Source organism: Bubalus kerabau, chromosome 6, assembly GCF_029407905.1.
Source record: "Bubalus kerabau isolate K-KA32 ecotype Philippines breed swamp buffalo chromosome 6, PCC_UOA_SB_1v2, whole genome shotgun sequence".
In the NCBI taxonomy this organism is placed as follows: domain Eukaryota; kingdom Metazoa; phylum Chordata; class Mammalia; order Artiodactyla; family Bovidae; genus Bubalus; species Bubalus kerabau.
Genome location: NC_073629.1, coordinates 89,290,218 through 89,312,690, shown reverse-complemented (window position 1 = coordinate 89,312,690; position 22,473 = coordinate 89,290,218). Strand labels below are relative to the sequence as shown.

Here is a 22,473-nt window from a genome sequence, read left to right as displayed (position 1 = left end):
TTTGCCAAAGTTATTCTTCCCCAGAGCCAAAGAGATAAAAAATGTTTTAAAAAACGAACATGGGGAGCCTCTTCTATAAATGGTGCTGGGAAAACTGGGCCACTACATGTAAAAGAATGATATTAGAACCCTTCCTAACACCATGCGCAAAGATAAACTCAAAATGGATTAAAGACCTAAATGTAAGACCAGAGACTATAAAACTCTTAGAGGAAAACATAGGCAGAACACTCAGTGACATAAGTCACAGCAAGATCTTCTATGACCCACATCTCAGGGAAGTGGAAATAAAACCAAAAACAAACAAGTGGAACCTAATTAAACTTAAAATCTTTTACACAGCAAAGGAAACTATAAACAAGGTGAAAGCACAACCCTCAGAATGGAAGAAAATAATAGCAAATGAAACAACTGACAAAGGATTAATTTCCAAAATACATAAGCAGCTCATACAAATCAATACCAGAAAAATAAACAATCCAATCAAAAGTGGGAAGAAGACCTAAACAGAGATTTCTCCAAAAAGACACACAGATGGTTAACAAACACATGAAAAGATGTTCAACATCACTCATTATTAGAGAAATCCAAATCAAAACTACAATGAGATATCATCTCACACTGGTCAGAATGGCCATCATTAAAAAGTCTACAAACAATAAATGCTGGAGAGGCTGTGAAGAAAAGGGAACTCTCTTGCACTGTTGGTGGGAATGTAAATGGACACAGTCACTATGGAAGACAGAATGGAGATTCCCTTAAAAACTAGGAATAAAACCATATGACCCAGCAATCCCCCTAACTAGGCATATAACCTGAGGATATCAAAATAAAAAAAAGATACATGTACCCCAATGATCACTGCAGCATTATCTACAATAGCTAGAACATGGAAGCAACCCAGATCCCCATCGACAGATAAATGGATAAAGAAGCTGTGGTATATATAGACAATGAAATATTACCCAGCCATAAAAAAGGAACACATTTGAGTCCGTTCTAATGAGGTGGATGAACCGAGAGCCTATTATACAGAGTGAAGTCAGAAAGAGAAAAACAAATATCATATACTGACACATATATATGGAATCTAGAAAGATGGGACTGATGAAATTATTTGCAGGGCAGCAGTGGAGACACAGACATAGAGAACAGACTTATGGACATGGGAGAAGGAGGAAGGACAGGGCAGGATCTATCGAGAGAGTAGCATGGAAACTTACATTACCATCTGTAAAATAGATAACCAAAGGGAATTTGCTGTATGACTCAGGGAACTCAAACCAGGGCTCTGTAGAGGGGTAGGATGGGGAGGGAGATGGGAGGGAGGTTCAAGAGGGAGGGGACATATGTATACCTATGGCTGAGTATACATATATCAGATCAGATCAGTCGCTCAGTCGTGTCCGACTCTTTGTGACCCCATGAATCGCAGCATGCCATATATGGAGAGGGCTAAAAGGCTGGCAGGGAACGGGCCTTAGAAAAAACATGTTCATGTTGACAACACTTCAGGGAACAAATTCCAAGCTAACCGCCTGCATTTGAAAATGCCTGTCATCCCAGTATCCTACCTTTCCATAATTCTACTGTTCATATTCTGTATTCCTATCACAACCCTCACACAGAAGCCACAAAGCACCTGGAGTTCAGTGTAAGGAGAGCTGGGCTCCAGTCAAGGGACGTGGCTTAGCAGACCAACGTACCCCACAGCCACAAAACTAATCAGTGTGTTCACAGCAATCCAACAGCCAAGACAGGGAAACAACCTAAACGCCCTTGGACAGAGGAAGGGATAGAGAAGATGTGGTGCATGTGTACTATGGAATACTACTCAGCCATAAAAAGACTGAAATCATGCCATTTGCAGCAACATGGATGGACCTAGAGATTATCACACTAGTGAAGTAAGTCAGACAGAAAAAGACAAATATCATGCATCACTTATATACATGGAATTTATCTACAAAAGAGAAACAGACTCTCAAAGAACAGACTTGTGGTTACCAAGGGGGACCGAGAAGGGGAGGGATGAAATGGAAGTTTGGGATTAGCAGATGCAAACTGTTATATATAGAATGAATAAACAATGTCCTACTGTATAGCACAAGGAGCTATATTCAATATCCTGTGATAAACCATAATGGAAAAGAATATGAAAGAACATGTATATATATGGACAAGTGAATCACTTTGCTATACAGCAGAAATTAACACAACATTGAAAATCAACTATACTTCAATAAAATAAATGGGGGGAAAAAAAAAAAAACCTATCCAGTGTCACAAGAGTAGCAGATGCCAGGCAGCCTGCCTCCAGTCTCATCTTCTTTCCTCCCAGCACAGCCCATAGGAACATATACTATATCCCATAACACAAGCTAAATGGACATGATTCCCTATCTCTTTCTAGTTATCAGTTACAAAGTCAATGATAAAACTGAGATGCTTTTTATGGGCTACTTCTCACTATTGGTCATGACACTAGTTTGCCATGCACTCTCCCTTTCCAGGGCTGCCTGTCTGCTTTTTGCATATTTAAATAGCAATTCTAATCATCCGGGTTTGATGATCTGCCTTGAAACCTTTCTCTAGTGTCATCTGTAGTTCGAGTCTTTGTTACATTTAGATTCAGCAAGCTTATTTATGCATCACATTCATTAATTCCAGGATGGTCTGCAATTTGTCTCTTCCAGAAAGAAAAAGAAAATACATACACACATACCTCTATATTCAGAGGACACTCGTAATGGTGAAAGCAGGTGCCTGAGTGCTCAGCATTAAATCTTCTATAGAGTGAAAAATCTACTATTAAATAATCTGGGAGAGGTCAATCAATAAAAATAACTAAATAATTGATAGTGTTATATTAGGTTAAAGTATAACATAAGATCTTCATTAACCCGTCAAGAAATATCGCTTGAGTTAAACCACCTCTCTCAAATGAGCATTTCTGGTGTTAATTCAAAAGGCAATAGCAGTCACCCAGGGGATGTTTTTAATGTTTTATGCTTTCACTGCAGCGGTGTTTATAGAGGGGTTAGCAGGGCAATAAGGATCATATTTAGGAAGGCAGCTCGGTGACAGCTAAGGCATTGAACTACAATCAAGTCATCTGCCTTCACATAAGCAACGTGGACAGCTCCACTCTGGCTACTCAGCCTAGCTGAGGAGTAACTGACAAGCTGGTGGAAATTTACTGTAGGAGTAAAGGGCTTTCCCTTTTCTTAAAATAAAATACAAAATCTCTGCACTTGGTGTGTTTCATACGGCATTTGGCTCTGAAGTGCCCTTGGTTATTGCTGCATTTTACCGCCGAGGGGTGGGGAGGGTGGATGTGTACCACTACTCAGGTTTCGGGAAACAGAGCAGGAAGCAGAGCGCACAGGTTCTGGAATCATAGAAAACTGAGTCAGAATCTTTGCAGTGCCCCTGACTAGCTGGGTAGTCTGGAAAACTAATTCAATTTTACTGGGTCTCAGTTCCTTACCTGTAAAAGGGAGAGAGTAATAACGACCCTGCTTCAGATGGTAAAGAATCTGCATGTAATGTGGGAGACCTGAGTTCGATCCCTGGGTTTGAAAGATCCCCTGGAGAAGGGAACAGGGCTACCCACTCCAGTATTCTGGCCTGGAAAATTCCATGGACAGAGGAGCCTGGCAGGCTACAGTCCATGGGGTCACACAGAGTCGGACACAACTGAGTCCTTTTCACTTTACTAACGACCTTGAAGTTCAGTAAGACAATGTCCACAAAACATTTAGCCTTTAATCTGGCACAGAGCAGACAGTTAACAACACGTAGGTTTCTTCCCCTTTTAGCAGATGAGAAGATACAGTGCCAACAGGAGATGCTTCTTGAGAGCAGGTGTTGCCCCTCACCGCTCACTGTGTCCCTAGGGCTCAGGGAACCCGGCATAAAGATCGTTCAGGAGCCTTGCCCACACACATACTGCTTTTTAGCCTGTTGGAAAGCCTTGCTCTTCCCCCCGGAGGTGCTGCACTCTGACCCCTCTGTGGTTTTGTACCTTTTCAGCGTATGCTGTTCCCTCTGTCAGGAATAACCTTTCCTCTTTTTTTCTAATGAACCCAGTTTCATCTTTTTTTTTTTTTTGCCACCTAAAGAGCATCATCTCTATAAACAATCATCCTTTCATCCCTGAGTTCCTCACCCCTTTGAGTGAGTGATAGTCGCTCAGTCGTGTCCAACTCTTGGCAACCCCATGGACTGTAGCCAGCCAGGCTCCTCTGTCCGTGGAATTCTCCAGGCAAGAATTCTGGAGTGGGTTGCCATTTCCTTCTCCAATGGATCTTCCCGACCCTTTTTGGTTGGCATTTCCACACCGGGAGTTGAACCTGGGCCACCTGGGTGATAGCCAGGACTCCTAACCACTAGACCTCTTTTACCTCTTCCCATTTACCTCCAAGGAACCTCAAACTCTCCTTCACACCTGCTACTGCTGCCCCTCACTCCATCACTGAGCTTAACCTTGTTATGTCATATTTTGTTTGATTCTCTATTTCCATAAATGCTGGTTCAGAAACTGAACTGTCTGCTAACAGTAAGGACAAAAACAATGTAATAGTAAAAATGGCTAATATATACAGACATACCTCTGAGATATGAATTCAGTTGCAGACCACCACAATAAAGCAAATATCACAATAAAGAGAGTTACACAATTTTTTTGGTTTCTCAGTGCATATAAAAGTTGTGTCTGAGGATCTGTCTCCTCAGGCAAAGGAACCAAAAGCAAAAATAAACAAATGGGACCGAGTAAAACTTAAAAGCTTTTACAAATAACACACAAGGGAATACCCATAAGGATAACATCTGATCTTTCAATAGAAACTCTTCAAGCCAGGAGGGAATGGCAAGACATACTTAAAATGATGAAAGAAAATAACCTACAGCCCAGATTATTGTACCCAGGAAGGATCTCATTCAAGTATGAAGGAGAAATCAAAAGCTTTTCAGACAAGCAAAAGCTGAGAGAATTCTGCACCACCAAACCAGCTCTCCAACAAATACTAAAGGATATTCTCTAGACAGGAAACACAAAAATTGTGTATAAATTCGAACCCAAAACAATAAAGTAAATGGCAATGGGGTCATACTTATCAGTAATTACCTTAAACGTAAATGGGTTGAATGCCCCAACCAAAAGACAAAGACTGGCTGAATGGATGCAAAAACAAGACCCCTACATATGTTGTCTACAAGAGACCCACCTCAAAACAGGGGACACATACAGACTGAAAGTGAAGGGCTGGAAAAAGATTTTCCATGCAAATAGGGACCAAAAGAAAGCAGGAGTAGCAATACTCATATCAGATAAAATAGACTTTAAAACAAAGACTGTGAAAAGAGACAAAGATGGTCACTACATAATGATCAAAGGATCAATCCAAGAAGAAGATATAACAATTATAAATATATATGCACCCAACACGGGAGCACCGCAGTATGTAAGACAAATGCTAACAAGTATGAAAGAAGAAATTAACAATAACACAATAATAGTGGGAGACTTTAATACCCCACTCACACCTATGGATAGATCAACTAAACAGAAAATTAACAAGGAAACACAAACTTTAAACGATACAATAGACCAGTTAGACCTAATTGATATCTATAGGACATTTCATCCCAAAACAATGAATTTCACCTTCTTCTCAAGCGCACATGGAACCTTCTCCAGGATAGATCACATCCTGGGCCATAAAGCTAGCCTTGGTAAATTCAAAAAATAGAAATCATTCCAAGCATCTTTTCTGACCACAATGCAGTAAGATTAGATCTCAATTACAGGAGAAAAACTATTAAAAAATCCAACATATGGAGGCTGAACAACACGCTGCTGAATAACCAACAAATCACAGAAGAAATCAAAAAAGAAATCAAAATTTGCATAGAAACGAATGAAAATGAAAACACAACAACCCAAAACCTGTGGGACACGGTAAAAGCAGTCCTAAGGGGAAAGTTCATAGCAATACAGGCACACCTCAAGAAACAAGAAAAAAGTCAAATAAATAACCTAACTCTACACCTAAAGCAACTAGAAAAGGAAGAAATGAAGAACCCCAGGGTTAGTAGAAGGAAAGAAATCTTAAAAATTAGAGCAGAAATAAATGCAAAAGAAACAAAAGAGACCGTAGCAAAAATCAACAAAACCAAAAGCTGGTTCTTTGAAAGGATAAATAAAATTGACAAACCATTAGCCAGACTCATCAAGAAACAAAGGGAGAAAAATCAAATCAACAAAATTAGAAATGAAAATGGAGAGATCACAACAGACAACACAGAAATACAAAGGATCATAAGAGACTACTATCAACAATTATATGACAATAAAATGGACAAAGAGGAATAAATGGACAAATTCTTAGAAAAGTACCACTTTCCAAAACTCGATCAGGAAGAAATAGAAAATCTTAACAGACCCATCACAAGCACGGAAATTGAAACTGTAATAAAAAAATCTTCCAGCAAACAAAAGCCCAGGTCCAGACAGCTTCACAGATGAAATCTACCAAAAATTTAGAGAAGAGCTAACACCTATCCTGCTCAAACTCTTCCAGAAAATTGCAGAGGATGGTAAACTTCCAAACTCATTCTATGAGGCCACCATCACCCTAATACCAAAACTTGACAAAGATCCCACAAAAAAAGAAAACTACAGGCCAATATCACTGATGAACATAGATGCAAAAATCCTTAACAAAATTCTAGCAATCAGAATCCAACAACACATTAAAAAGATCATACACCATGACCAAGTGGGCTTTATCCCAGGGATGCAAGGATTCTTCAATATCCGCAAATCAATCAATGTAATACACCACATTAACAAATTGAAAAATAAAAACCATATGATTATCTCAATAGATGCAGAGAAAGCCTTTGACAAAATTCAACATCCATTTATGATAAAAACTCTCCAGAAAGCAGGAATAGAAGGAACATACCTCAACATAATAAAAGCTATATATGACAAACCCACAGCAAACATTATCCTCAATGGTGAAAAATTGAAAGCATTTCCTCTAAAGTCAGGAACAAGACAAGGGTGCCCACTTTCACCATTACTATTCAACATAGTTTTGGAAGTTTTGGCCACGGCAATCAGAGCAGAAAAAGAAATAAAAGGAATCCAAATTGGAAAAGAAGAAGTAAAGCTCTCACTGTTTGCAGATGACATGATCCTCTACATAGAAAACCCTAAAGACTCCACCAGAAAATTACTAGAACTAATCAATGACTATAGTAAAGTTGCAGGATATAAAATCAACACACAGAAATCCCTTGCATTCCTATACACTAATAATGAGAAAACAGAAAGAGAAATTAAGGAAACAATTCCATTCACCATTGCAACAGAAAGAATAAAATACTTAGGAATATATCTACCTAAAGAATCTAAAGACCTATATATAGAAAACTATAAAACACTGGTGAAAGAAATCAAAGAGGACACTAACAGATGGAGAAATATACCATGTTCATGGATTGGAAGAATCAATATAGTGAAAATGAGTATACTACCCAAAGCAATCTATAGATTCAATGCAATCCCTATCAAGCCACCAACAGTATTCTTCACAGAGCTAGAACAAATAATTTCACAATTTGTATGGAAAAACAAAAAACCTCAAATAGCCAAAGCGATCTTGAGAAAGAAGAATGGAACTGGAGGAATCAACCTATCTGACTTCAGGCTCTACTACAAAGCCACAGTTATCAAGACAGTATGGTACTGGCACAAAGACAGAAATATAGATCAATGGAACAAAATAGAAAGCCCAGAGATAAATCCACACACATATGGACACCTTATCTTTGACAAAGGAGGCAAGAATATACAATGGATTAAAGACAATCTCTTTAACAAGTGGTGCTGGGAAATCTGGTCAACCACTTGTAAAAGAATGAAACTAGAACACTTTCTAACACCATACACAAAAATAAACTCAAAATGGATTAAAGATCTAAATGTAAGACCAGAAACTATAAAACTCCTAGAGAACATATGCAAAACACTCTCTGACATACATCACAGCAGGATCCTCTATGACCCACCTCCCAGAATATTGGAAATAAAAGCAAAAATAAACAAATGGGACCTAATTAACCTTAAAAGCTTCTGCACATCAAAGGAAACTATTAGCAAGGTGAAAAGACAGCCTTCAGAATGGGAGAAGATAAAAGCAAATGAAGCAACTGACAAACAACTATTCTCGAGAATATACAAGCAACTCCTACAGCTCAACTCCAGAAAAATGAATGACCCAATCAAAAAATGGGCCAAAGAACTAAATAGACATTTCACCAAAGAAGACATACAGATGGCTAACAAACACATGAAAAGATGCTCAACATCACTCATTATCAGAGAAATGCAAATCAAAACCACTATGAGGTACCATTTCACACCAGTCAGAATGGCTGCAATCCAAAAGTCTACAAGTAATAAATGCTGGAGAGGGTGTGGAGAAAAGGGAACCCTCTTACACTGTTGGTGGGAATGCAAACTAGTACAGCCACTATGGAGGACAGTGTGGAGATTCCTTAAAAAACTGGAAATAGAACTGCCTTATGATCCAGCAATCCCACTGCTGGGCATACACACTGAGGAAACCAGAAGGGAAAGAGACACGAGTACCCCAATGTTCATCGCAGCACTGTTTATAATAGCCAGGACATGGAAGCAACCTAGATGTCCATCAGCAGATGAATGGATAAGAAAGCTGTGGTACATATACACAATGGAGTATTATTCAGCCATTAAAAAGAATACATTTGAATCAGTTCTAATGAGGTGGATGAAACTGGAGCCTATTATACAGAGTGAAGTAAGCCAGAAAGAAAAACACCAATACAGTATACTAACGCATATATATGGAATTTAGAAAGATGGTAACAATAACCCTGTGTACGAAACAGCAAAAGAGACACTGATGTATAGAACAGTCTTATGGACTCTGTGGGAGAGGGAGAGGGTGGGAAGATTTGGGAGAATGGCATTGAAACATGTAAAATATCATGTATGAAATGAGTTGCCAGTCCAGGTTCGATGCACGATACTGGATGCTTGGGGCTGGTGCACTGGGACGACCCAGAGGGATGGAATGGGGAGGGAGGAGGGAGGAGGGTTCAGGATGGGGAACACATGTATACCTGTGGCGGATTATGTAAAGTTTAAAAATAAAATAAAATTTAAAATCTTAAAAAAAAAAAACAAAAACTTAAAAGCTTTTGCACAGTACAGGAAGCCATAGACAAAAAAACAAAAAGACAACCAACTGCATGAGATAAAATATTAGCAAATGATGTGTCTGATAAAGGCTTAATATACAAAATATATACACTGCTCACACAACTCAATATCAAAGCCCAAATAACCTGATTAAAAATGGGCAGAAGACCTGAATAGACATTTTCGAGAGAAGACATACAGGTGGCCAACAAGACATGATAACATGCTCCACATCACTAACCAGGGATATGTAAATTAAAACCACAATGAGATATCACCTCACACCTGTCTGGCTATCATCAAAAAAACCCACAAATAACAGGGACTTACCTGGCAGTCCAGTGGTTAACTCCACACTTCCACTACGGGGGTGCAGGTTTCATCCCTTGTCAGAGAACTAAGATTCTGTGGGCCAGGTGACATGGCCAAAAAAAAAAAAAAGGCTATAAATACCTATGGTCTATTATAACTATAGTCTATGCTGCTGCTGCTGCTGCTAAGTCGCTTCAGTCGTGTCCGACTCTGTGCGACCCCATAGACAGCAGCCCACCAGGCTCCCCTGTCCCTGGGATTCTCCAGGCAAGAACACTGGAGTGGGTTGCCATTTCCCTCTCCAATGCATGAAAGTGAAAAGTGAAAGTGAAGTCGCTCAGTCGTGTCCAACTGTTAGCGACCCCATGGACTGCAGCCTACCAGGCTCCTCCATCCACGGGATTTTCCAGGCAAGAGTACTGGAGTGGGGTGCCATTGCCTTCTCCGAACTATAGTCTATAGTAGACTATAAATACTAGAGTAGAAATTCCACTCCTGGGTATATAGCCAAAGAAAACAAAAACACTAATTCAAAAAGATATATACATCCCAATGCTCACAGCAGCATTAGTTACAACAGAGGTAAGACATGGAAGTAACCTAAGTGTCCATCAACAGCTGAACAGATGAAGAAGTGGTATATAAACATAAATGGAATATTACTCAGCCATAAAAAGGATGATATTTTGTCATTTACAACAACATGGATGGACCCAGAGGATATTATGTTTCATGAAACAAGTCATAAAAAGACCAACACTGTACATAATCACTTATATGTGGAATCTAAAAAATAAAGACAAATGAGTGAATATAATAAACAGAAACAGATCTGGAGAACAAACTAGTGGTTACCAGTGGGAAGATGGAAGGGAGGAGGGACAAGACAGGGGTAGGGGATTAAGAGGTACAAGCTATTATGTATAAAATAAATAAGATACAAAGATACTGTATAGCACAGAAAATATAGCTAATGTTTTATAATAACTTAAAATAGAATATAATCTATAAAAGTACTGAATTACTGTTGTACACCTGAACTAATGTACTGTAAATCAATTATACTTTAAAAGTTACTTTTACACTATACTGAGTTAAGTGTGCAATCGCATTATGTCTAAAAAATAATGTACATATCTTAATTTAAAAATACTTTATAAATAAAAATGCTAACCACCATCTGAGCCTCTAGTGAGTCCAAGTAGTAACAGTGAAGATCACTGATCACAAATCACCATAACAAATATAACAATAATGACAAAGTTTGAAATATTGCAGGAATTAGCAAAACATGATGCAGAAATATGAAGTGGGCAAATGCTCTTGGAAAACTGCACCAATAGACTTGCTCAATTAGGGTTGTCACAAAACTTCAATTTGTAAAAGACAGGATATCTGCAACATGCAATAAAGGCACACGAAAACAAGGCCCGCCTTTACTTGGTGTACACTGACTATATCCCATATCCCAGACACTGTGGGAATCACTTTATGACTGCTTTATTCTTCCAGTAACCCAACTGTTCAAATATTCTTATTACTCCCCTTATACAAATAAAAATATTGGCACAGAGAGGTTTAATAACTGGTCCAAGATTCCCAAGCCTCTCCCAATAGGGTGACACCATGGCACTGTGGTTAAGGGTATGACTCCAAGAGTCTAATGACTTGGCTGAAAGATGCTTCACCATTGACCAGCAGTGTGACTGCGCCCAGCTCATTAGCACACTTTGTCACTTTGGCCTGCTCAGCTAAGAAGTGAAATTCCAGGATCCTGCTTCCCTTTTAGCTAAGGTTGGAGGCAGAGGAGATATAGATAAATGTATCCCTTCCCCCCAAAGGCAAAGCCTCACAAGTTGAATGCTTTAACTCTTCCTACAATTGTTCTCCTTTCTCCTGACGTGGAACTGAGACAAGAAAACTGGAGCTACAGCAGCTAGTCTGCTCTCATGAGAAACAAAAACCACACAGTAGGGATGATGGATCAGAAAAGCAAGAGATCTTGGGTTCTTGATGATTTTCTTGAGCACATTTCCCAGCACTAGTTTACTATCACTCTTCTTTTAATATAATAATATAACGAAAATAAATATCTTAATTTTTCAGGCGACTTGTGGAGTTTTCTGTTTCACAACCAAACACATGGAAACAGAGACAGTATCACTGTGCCTCATTCCTCAACTGTCAAATGAAGGTAATCACAGTATCAATGTCTTATACAGTGATGTTAGGATTAAATAACAATATATTTAAAGATCAAAGTTTGGTTTCTGGCACACAGTAAGAGCCTACTGAATATTTATTCCTATTATCATCATCATTATTACTTCTGTTTCTACTACTAGTTAATGAGAGACCTGGCACTCAGGAATTCCACTGCTCAGCTTTTTTTTCTTTTTTTAAATAAATCAGTCCTCCAAAGACTCCTCTTCTTTACAGAGATAAATATATCTGGTAATCTAGCCATCTTTCTCTGTGGCTTTTGAAGATTGCTTCTAGATTTCCTTGTCATTTGATGGTCAATAGGAAAGGCATTACTACCCACGCACAACAGATTAAAGACCTGCAGACTCAGAGATATAAAGGGATTGCTCAAGGTCACATGGCTAACTTTATTCTAGGTTTTAAGGAAGTTGGCATAAATTCCCAGGTTCTTACCCTAATCCAGTAAGAGCTTCTCTGGTGGCTCAGGTGGTAAAGAATCTGCCTGCAATGCAAAAGACCTGGGTTTGATTCCTGGGTCGTGAAGAGCCCCTGGAGAAGGGAATAGCTATCCACTCCAACATTCTTGCCTGGAGAATTCCATGGACAGAGGAGCCTGTCCATGGGGTCGCAAAGAGTCAGACATAACTGAACAGTTTTCACTTTGACTTACCCTATTCCACAAAGCCCTGCTTGATCTGACCTCTGACTGCCTTCCACGAAATAGCCTTCCTTCTTTTCTACATTTTACTGAAGTTTAATTGATTTACAATGTTGTGTTAATTTCTGCTGTATGGCAAAGTGATTAATGATACACACACACATATACATTATTTTTCACATTCTTCTCCATTATGGTTTATCACATGATATTGAATATACTTCTCTCTGCTACACAGTAGGACTTTGTTGTTTATTCCTTCTATATATAATAGTTTGCATCTTCTAACCCCAATCTCCCACTTTATCCCTTCACCATGTCCCCTCCCCCTTGGCAACCACAAGTCAGTTCTCCATGTCTGTGCTTCTGTTTTTGCTTACTAGCTAAGTTCATTTGTGTCATATTTTAGATTCCACATATAAGTGATTTCATTATACAGTGTCTGTTTCTTCATGGCTTTCTTCACTTAGTATGATAATCCCAAGTTTCATCCATGTCGTTGCAAATGACATTCTTTTTTATGACTGAGTAGTATTCCATTGTATGTATATTCCACATCTTCCTTATCCTAGAGTGTAAGTCTCTTTAAGGCAGGCACATTGTCTATTTTGTTTACACTGTAGTCATAAAACTAGAGGGAGGAGAAAGTGAAGAACTCAAACCCCTGCAAAAGTCTGAGCTTCATGCAAAGAGAGACCCGGGCTCAAATCCTGACTTTGTCATGTAACAGTGTGAGGGAAATAAATCACTGAACGGCTCCAGTTCACAGTAACCTCATATCTAACAGGAGAAAGAGCATATCTATCTCACAGGATTGTTGTCAACATGACAGATGATTACATGGGTAAAGAATGGAGCCCCATGCCTAGCATATGCATGTTTAAAATAAACTCTAGCTCCTCACCCTTCTATTTCTCCACTCATGTGCATCATCTGCATGGTGCCAAGTGAATGGTGCTCAACCAACCAATTAACATCAAGAAAAAAAGATGAACAGAAGAAAATGCTGAAGGCTCTGATTGCTCTGCTCCTAACAGTTACCCACCTCCCTGCAGACCATGGAGACTGCAGTTGGTATCAGTACCTATCACTTATGATGTCATGAAAACTAGATAAATAACTAAGTAACTGGTGCTTCAGACAGTTAAGTGCTTAGAATAGGTCTGGCACATAGTAAACTCTCAATAAATGTCTGCTAATATTATCACCTGTGTTTTTGTGAACAAATCCAAGCACATTTGATATTCTCAATTATCACTGAATGTCTCAATCTGAGACAAACTAGAACCCATCACTGTCATCATCATTGTCCTTATACATTTACTGACAAGAGGTACTGTATTGGGAATAACAGAGAGCAGGTTGGAGGAGGGAATAAGGGGGAGAAACAGATGCAATAAGTATTTAGGGGGAAAAAGAAAACTGAAATAGGTTTTCAGCCTCAGACTCCTGTTCCCTCAGGGTAGAGACAAGCAGGCCAAGTAGAAGCTCCCGTGGCAGGTGTGAGTGGGGCAGAGTGGTCCAACCCGGGTCACCATGATTAAAGCAAGGCCAAAGAAAGATGCACAGCGAAGGGTCTGGAACAATGCTCAAAGGACATGTGTCTGAGGGAGACTCCAAGCTGAGGACTCTGGGGCCTGAGCACAGGACTGAAGAGACAGATGTGAAAGGGCACTGCTTGGGGTCAGTCTGCATGCCCTCCGGGCCTGACTGCTGCTCACTCAGCCGGCTCCCCACCATGAGGGTTGGGGGGCTAACGTCTCAGAGCCTTTTCTCATCTGTAAAGTGATGTTAGTAACTCCTCCTCCCCACACATTGCTACAAGAATTCCTAACTTAATGCCTTACATCCAGTGAGCACTTAATAAATCGCAGCTAACTAAAAATAAAAACAGTAGCCAATACTTAAGAGGACTCACTATGCATTAGGGTTTCTTTGAAGTACTTTGCAAATAGAAACTGATTTAGTCCACACAACAACCCTATGTGGAAATGCTATTCACAATAAGAATGATGATGATAATAGCGGCAAAACTGGCACTTCCCACAGTCAGGCATTGTTTACAGCTTTCCATATATTAACTGTGACTCACAAAAACCCGGTGGAGTAAAGACTATTAATGTGCCTATACAGATGAAGTTTCTATACAGATGAAGAAACTGAGGCAGGGATTAGTGAGCCTACCTGAGGTCATCTGGATAGTAAAGATTGAGGTTGGCATCTCTTCCAGCTTAGCTACGGTACCTCTCAAAGGATAAAAGCTCAGGAAAACCCTAAAGTAAGTGAAAGGACATTGCTGTCCTCCTTGTTTATAAATAATGAAACAATGGCTCATAGAGGTGAGGTATCACATAGCTGGAAACTGGAAAACTGTTTCTCTTCGGTAATGATCATCAAACCATAGCCTTTTGATCTGTGGTCCAGGACTACCATCCACTTCAGCACAGTCTTTTCAACGATCAAATAAGTTAGTTCTATTAGGTAAATATATTCTACCTATTCTTCAAAGCTGGGCTGACATCTGCAAACGCAGAAACAAAAATTTAGGAGCTCTCTGGCTTTCTTCCAGAGATAAGTGATCGCGGCTATGTGGAACCTGGACATCAGGGGAAAAAGAAGCACAATGTTAAAAAAGCAACTTTATGTACTCTGATAATTAACAAGAACAAAATACATCTGACCCCAAATTGGATGTAGTTTGAACCAAACTAGGTCTTCAATCATTTGGAAATGCTAACAGGCCAACTGCTTGATTAAACACAATTTGTATTGTCAATAAAAAATGCAAATGACTATTTTACTGGCAAATACAGCATTAGACTTTGCTTGATATGAGGATTAAATTGCATTTCAAGAACAATTCAAGAGGTCAAATTATAAATGAATATCCCCTGCCATTGTCCTTAGGTTCTGGAGGCCAGAATAGGAAATACAATAACAAAAATAATTGCCTGCCACTGTGTGCCATTTCAGTTAAAATAAAATCCACGCCAGTTTTGTGTAGTAGAGAATAATATTTAAGCCCCCAAATGGGTCCTATAATTTAGCACATAATTCCTTGAAATTTACATGGCACACTCCCACTCATCTGAATCAACTGATAAACTCTCTTTTATTTGTATTAAAGAAAATGGGGATTAAAACGTCGGGAATCCACACAGTGTAGATACGGAGTGCACGGGCCCCATTTTAAAACCTCTTAGTCAGTCTGGCCCAGAGCTAAATCAAGTACACAGGAATTATGTTTGACTGCAAATATTCCCCGGTTACAGATAGGAATAAGACATGCATTCTGAATCCCATAGAAAAATATGGAATCACAGATGTTGCTTTTGAGCATCTTTATTTCTGAAATTACAAATAATCATTGTTGGCATCTGCGAGTGGAAAAACTAAAAAAGCAAAGAAATACCTCATCAGAGCATTATGATGTGATAAAACCTCAGGATGGCAGGCAGCCGGCAAGGCATTAACGCAGTTGTGCATTTTACATTCAGAGATGCACATGTCATTCTGGTTAAACATCATTGCCCAATTTCCCAAATTTCCCCTCTTTATTTTTTTCCTGTACATTTTTCACATTAACTTCAAGCAAGACAAGTTTATATAGACTCTAATACCTTGTTACCGCTATTGTCGTTTTCTTTCTGAAAGCTGGAACATATTTTTAGAGCTGTTGGTAAACATGACTAATCCAAGAAGAAACTAATGAGACACTCTGATTGCATGGGAAGAGCAAACACAGGACCAAATAGAAGGCTTTGGTTTCTTTCTGATTCTTTGACCATGAGGTAAAAATCTGAATTCAGAAAACATGGAAATTAAAAAATGCCCTGGAAACAGGTACTGCTGCTGCTAAGTCGCTTCAGTCGTGTCCGACTCTGCATGACCCCATAGACGGCAGCCCACCAGGCTCCCCCGTCCCTGGGATTCTCCAGGCAAGAACACTGGAGTTGGGTGCCATTTCCTCCTCCAATGCACGAAAGTGAAAAGTGAAAGTGAAGTCGCCCAGTCGTGTCCAACTCTTAGTGACCCCATGGACTGCAGCCTACCAGGCTCCTCCATCCATGGGATTTTCCAGGCAAGAGTACTGGAGTGGGTTGCCATTGCCTTCTCCGGGAAATAGGTACAATGCAGCTCAAATATGCTAATGATCTGAGGATATTCTGAACAACTTCCCTGGAACTCACAGCAACACTAGGGACTAGTTTTGATCACTGTGTGTCAGGCATGTTCTACATGCTCACATATTAACCTACATAGTAAAGGTAGGCAGGTACTACCTTTTCCACTATACAAATGAAGTATGGAAAGCTTGGTGATTTGTCAACAATTACACGGTTACAGAGGCTTCCCCAATATCTCAGCAGGTAAAGAATCCATCATCAATTCAAGGGACAGAGGAGACAGGAACTCAAACCCTGAGCCAGGAAGATCCCCTGGAGAAGGAAATGGCAACCTACTCCAATATTCTTGCCTGGGAATTGGAGGAGGTCAGGCTTCTGAGTGGCTCCTAAACATTACATTCTTCAGCCACTTAAATGTCTCTAGATGTTACCTCTCTGTGTCTACCCTATTTATTAAGATGATTTCCCTTTGTTGTTCAGTCACTCAGTTGTGTTCGACTCTTTGTGACCCCATGGACTGCAACATGCCAGGCTTCCCTGTCCTTCTCCAACTACTGGAGATTGCTCAAACTCATGTCCATCAAGTCGGTGATGACATCCAACCATCTTGTCATCTGTCGTCACCCTCTCCTCCTGCCTTCAATCTTTCCCAGCATCAGGGTCTTTTCTAGTAAGTCAGTTCTTTGCATCAGGTAGCCAAAATACTGGAACTTCAGCTTCAGCATCAGTCCTTCTAATAAATATTTCCCTAAGCAACCTGTATTTGTTACTTATATACATAGGAATTATACAAATAGATACCACCTTCCCATTTTACAGATAAGAAAACAGGTTAAATGGTTGTTACTCTGGGCCCCCTCCTAGCACATGGCAGGACAGAATGGGAGCCCTGAAGGTCAATCTCCTTCACTCACACAGCACAGCCTCTCTCCCCAGTATTAGTCTCTTTGGAGAACATCTGCAGAGCCTGTGTTATTCACTCGCTCCTGAAGGATGCTCTAACCCTTCAGGGCCCTGGACCTCAGCACCTGGCAAGCAAGTGCAAGTATTAGTCTCTCAGTCATGTCCAACTCTTCATGAGCCCATGGACCGGAGCCCACCAGGCTCCTCCATCTATGGGATTTTCCAAGCAAGAATATTAGCGTGGGTTGCCATTTCCTTCTCCAGGTGATCTTCCCCACCTAGGGATTGAACCTGGGTCTCCCACAATGCAGGCAGCATCAGAGCCACCAGGGAAGCCAATTGAGCACAAACCCAATATGCACTCGAAAGACTCCATCTAGAATACAAACTTCTCATCGATGGCTCAGATAATACTCTGCTGCAAACTGCTATTACCTTCCTTGTGGATTACTTACTGCTACAGTCTCCTAACCACATTCTCTGCCTCTGCTTAGACTGCCCTACAGTAAGTTTTCAAAACACATCAGATTCTTCTGTTGCTGTTGTTCAGTCGCTCAGTTGTGTCCGACTCTGTGATACCATGGACTGCAGCACGCCAGGTTTCCCTGTCCTTCACTATCTTCTGGAGTTTGCTCAAACTCATGTCCATCGAATTGATGATGCCATCCAACCATCTTATCCTCTGTTGCCCCCTTCTCCTCCTATCCTCAATCTTTTGCAGCATCAGGGACTTTTATACTAGGACAAAGCATTCTATGACCTTCCTGCCTCGCCACCTTTATTCCTCTAATCTCCTCGGACACCATTCTCCCCTCCTTGCCCTGTTCCAGGCACACTGGCCGCCTTGCCATTCTTCCCATAAGCATGGTGTGCTACCAGCTTGGCACCTGCGGCTCCACTGGTCTCAGCTAGCAAAGCAGCAGACCCTGCAACCTCCCTCAAGTCTAGGTTCAAATGCCACTTTCTTAGGGAAGTCTACCCTGATGTCTCTGTTTAAAATTACAAGCCCTACCCCTTGTGCACTCAAGCTGTCTCCTCTGCTACATTTTCCTCCAAAGCACATACTAATACACTGTGTAACTTGCATGTGAGTTGTGTTTCTCATGCAAATCTCCTAACTACCAAGTAAACCTCTCCATTGGCAGAGACTGTTTGACTTACCACTGCATCTTTGGTACCTAGACGGGGCTTGTTTGCAGGAGCAGATGCTAATGAACATGGGAGAGAGGGAGGGAGTGCAGAGAAAGAAGAGAATTCTCACATTTCTTGGTCTTCCAGGAGTGTCCACAGAAGACTAGTTCCCCCATGAATTCTGGAACCCCAAGGTCTTTTTTTTTGTTTGTTTTTTTGTTGTTGTTGTTGTTTTTTTTTTTTTTTTTTTTTTGCAATTGACATACAGTTGATTGACAATGTTGTGTTAGTTTCAGGTGTACAACAGGGATTCAGTTTACACACACACACATACACACACACAGCTTTTTAGATTCTTTTCCCTTATAGGTTATTATGAAATACTGAGTATAGTTCTCTATGCTATAAATTAGGTCCTTGTGGGTTATCTGTTTTGTGTATTGTATCGACCAAGGTCTTTCTGTTCATGATCTTTTCTCCTCTTTTCCCTCCCTCTCTATCCCCCTTCCTTATTCACATTCTTTGTGTCCCAATTGGGAAAGACCGTTTTCCCTGAAAAATTTAAACCCTATAATATAAGGGACACATATAGATGTGTCATTTTGCTCATTTTTGATGATGGTTGTGGTATGTGTCCTTTGCCATTTCAATCTCCTCCTTGCACTGGCTATTCTCAATATTGAGCTGGTAGCCTGAATCCAAGCATCTGGATATAAGGCTCGGTTTTTGAAATATTTTTTTCTAAAGTTAGAAATAAATAGACATTTAATATAACCTTATAAAGGCAAAAGGATCTAGTTAAACACATATATGATATCTATTTCTGCTTACAATTGTATTGTGGAACCCCATCTATGCCTGTAATTCTTCACATAATGATTGCTCAGCATGCCACAGGCAGTGTTATTCAAGCGCAGATTTGAGGTCCAGAGTCCCGTGTACTAGTCACAGCCTCACCCCTGACAGGTTCAAGGGTCCTTGGACAAGGACATTCTAGCTCCGTTGTCTCAACCACAAAACTCAAAAATTCCCACTTGATGAGTTTACTGAAAAGGGTGAATGAGATGTATATTTGCAGGTAGTTTATAAACTCTAAGAGGTTAGAAGTTATATTATCTTCTTTCCAGCTTATGCTGCTAAGTTGCTTTAGTCGTGTCCGACTCTGTGCGACCCCATAGACGGCAGCCCACCAGGCTCCCCCGTCCCTGGGATTCTCCAGGCAAGAACACTGGAGTGGGTTGCCATTTCCTCCTCCAATGTATGAAGGTGAAAAGTGAAAGTGAAGTAGCTCAGTCCTGTCCGACTCTGAGCAACCCCATGGACTGCAGCCTACCGGGCTCCTCCGTCCATGGGATTTTCCAGGCAAGAGTACCGGAGTAGGGTGCAATCACCTTCTCAGCTTATAATTATAGCTTAATCTTTCCCTTCATTCCTAAAATGTTTTCTTTTCTTTTTCTTGTCTTATCATTATGCATTAGCTAGAGCCTTTAGCCTAGTAGTGATTGGAAGTAGAAGATACTTTCTTTTCTCATTTCTAATATCAGAGACTTTTTTTTTTCATAGAAGCTACATTATTTTGGCCAAGCTTATCTAAGACTCAGTTCCTCATCTGGAAAACAGGGTGAACAGCTGGGTGCTGAGTGAAGATGAGATGAGAGATGGTACACAGCAAACCCTGACACACTGTCCCTCTCAGTACCTGTTCATCACTGTGTTTCTGCTCATCTCCTCCTTCCTGACTTATGAAAACATAGCACTTCTTTTTAAAAAACCATTGCCAAAGCCTTTAACAAAGCACTCTGTTATATTCTTATTACTAGACTGCTGTTTCTAAAGGCACGTTTAAGAAAGGTAAGTGGGAATGAGAAGTGATTACAGACCAATGATTTCAGGCTGACACATGAATTTAGCTGACACATTTAAGGTACTTATGTTTTCATTTTTTAAAAGCCATCTTTTAATCAAAGTCCAACATGTATTTGCTGAACCTACCCTAGGTGCACACTATTAGGTTAGACATGGTAAGAGGTTTCAAGGATTATAATTAGAAATACATGTCAAATTAAAATGAGATATGATCCTTTATAATCTAGTTATGACAAAATGACATGTAGCACCAAAAAGTGCTTTGTTGTATCAACAAAAGGTTTTCATGATTCAGCAATAGATACAGTTTTCTGAAGCAGCAATTAATATCCTAGTGAACTCCAGAGAAGCAGCACTCTTGGGCTCTGTAGAGATGGCAGAGATGGAGCAAGGTCTAAATACTTTGGATTCATTCAACAGACTTGTTCTGTGATGGAAATTTCTGAGGCTGGTCACTCAGGCTTGTTTGGAAGATGCCAGAGAGCAGAGCAAAATCCTGTGCCCTTCCAGCTACCCCAAGTAGAAGGAAATTTGCATAGTAGACAGTGCTGCAACCCTATCCTCTTTGATTCATCTGAAAAGGGAAAGAAGAGGTAAGATATTGATTATATAGTGTAAGCCCCTCTCCAGAAAGAAGAAAGCCCAAACTGAAACACACATCACAAAACTCTGGAAACCCTGATGCTGAACTAAGCAAATTAATGCTTGTACACGAGCTCATTCTCCTAGATTACATCTAAAAGCATGGGCCTGTCGTCAATTTGCATGTGTTCTGTGTTGGAAAATAAGCACCCTGGGTCTAATGAGGAGCAAACGGTGAGAATCCACCCTGCTGTGGAGGCTCGGCAAAACCTCAGATCCCCTCTGCATCTGTGTGTCGTGGTCCGTGAAGTCTATCAGATACACTGTACTGAAATTGATCAGGCAGCCATCTGTATTGATTCCTGCTGCCACTGTGGAGAGTCAGTCACCGTAACTATTCACTGGCTACATGGAGACACAATCTACATCTGCTTCAGTCCCTTCAGGGGCTGCAGCGTGCAGGCTCAATCTGGCCAGCCCGGCTCAGTACACAACAGGTAACACTGTGCTTCAGTCTGTGGCCTGGCCTAAATGCATGCACTGCATGTTTGATCCGTCACAACCTCCCCAGGTGTGTGTGCTGAGGAAGCAGAAGCGAGAGGCTTCATAGCCAGTAACCAGGTCTACCTGATACCAGGCCCTGAACTCTGCACTAGAAGGATAGCCATATCCTGAGCACCCACTCACCTTTACCTCTTTTTGCAACTTTCCAACAGCTGCAGATGATGGGCATGATGATCACAGGAAACAGGCTCAGAGAAGCTAGCTAATTTGCTTCAGAAGAGTAGAATTTGTGGCCCTCCTGACACTCAGGGGCTGGTCTAAGAATTTCACATGGTAACACTCAGCAGCTCCACGAGGTAACTACTGCTCTGTGTCCCCATTTTACAGATGGGAAAATTGAGGCCCATGGAAATCAGTGAGTTTCCTGAGGTTACACGGATCAAACACGCAGTGACGGATCAAACATGCAGTGCATGCATTTAGCACAAGGCCAGGCCACAGACTGAAGCACAGTGTTACCTGTTGTGTACTGAGCCGGGCTGGCCAGATTGAGCCTGCACGCTGCAGCCTCTGAAGGGACTGAAGCAGATGTAGATTGTGTCTCCATGTAGCCAGTGAATAGTTACGGTGACTGACTCTCCACAGTGGCAGCAGGAATCAATACAGATGGCTGCCTGATCAATTTCTGTACAGTGTATCTGGTAAGCAAGCAGACATCCTGAGGTGGGTGGTCTGAGCTCAGTGTGTGTGCTCTTAACCCCAAGGCTGCATCTCTGATTGGGGGCTATGTCCAACCTGCCCACCCCTCCCCTCCACCTCAGTTCCTCCCGACATTCAAATCCAGGGAGCCTGCCTGGCTCATTCTCTGGTACGTGGTGGGAATAAGCAGGGAGATCATCTGGCATCAAACCTTGGTTTTAGTG

General features: G+C 40.8%; 1 protein-coding gene across 35 annotated transcripts in view; it reads right to left on the bottom strand.

Annotated features, from left to right (window-relative positions):
• Positions 1 to 22,473, bottom strand: part of DAB1 (DAB adaptor protein 1) — a 956,508-nt gene that overhangs the window by 351,688 nt on the left and 582,347 nt on the right. For 6 of the 35 annotated variants that reach the window (XM_055585735.1, XM_055585736.1, XM_055585731.1 and 3 more), the window contains exon 2: positions 9,593 to 9,667. The exons of the other annotated variants lie outside the window; for them this stretch is intronic. The gene's annotated coding sequence lies outside the window, so the exon portion shown is untranslated. The remainder of the gene's footprint in view (positions 1 to 9,592; positions 9,668 to 22,473) is intronic. 35 annotated transcript variants of the gene reach the window in all.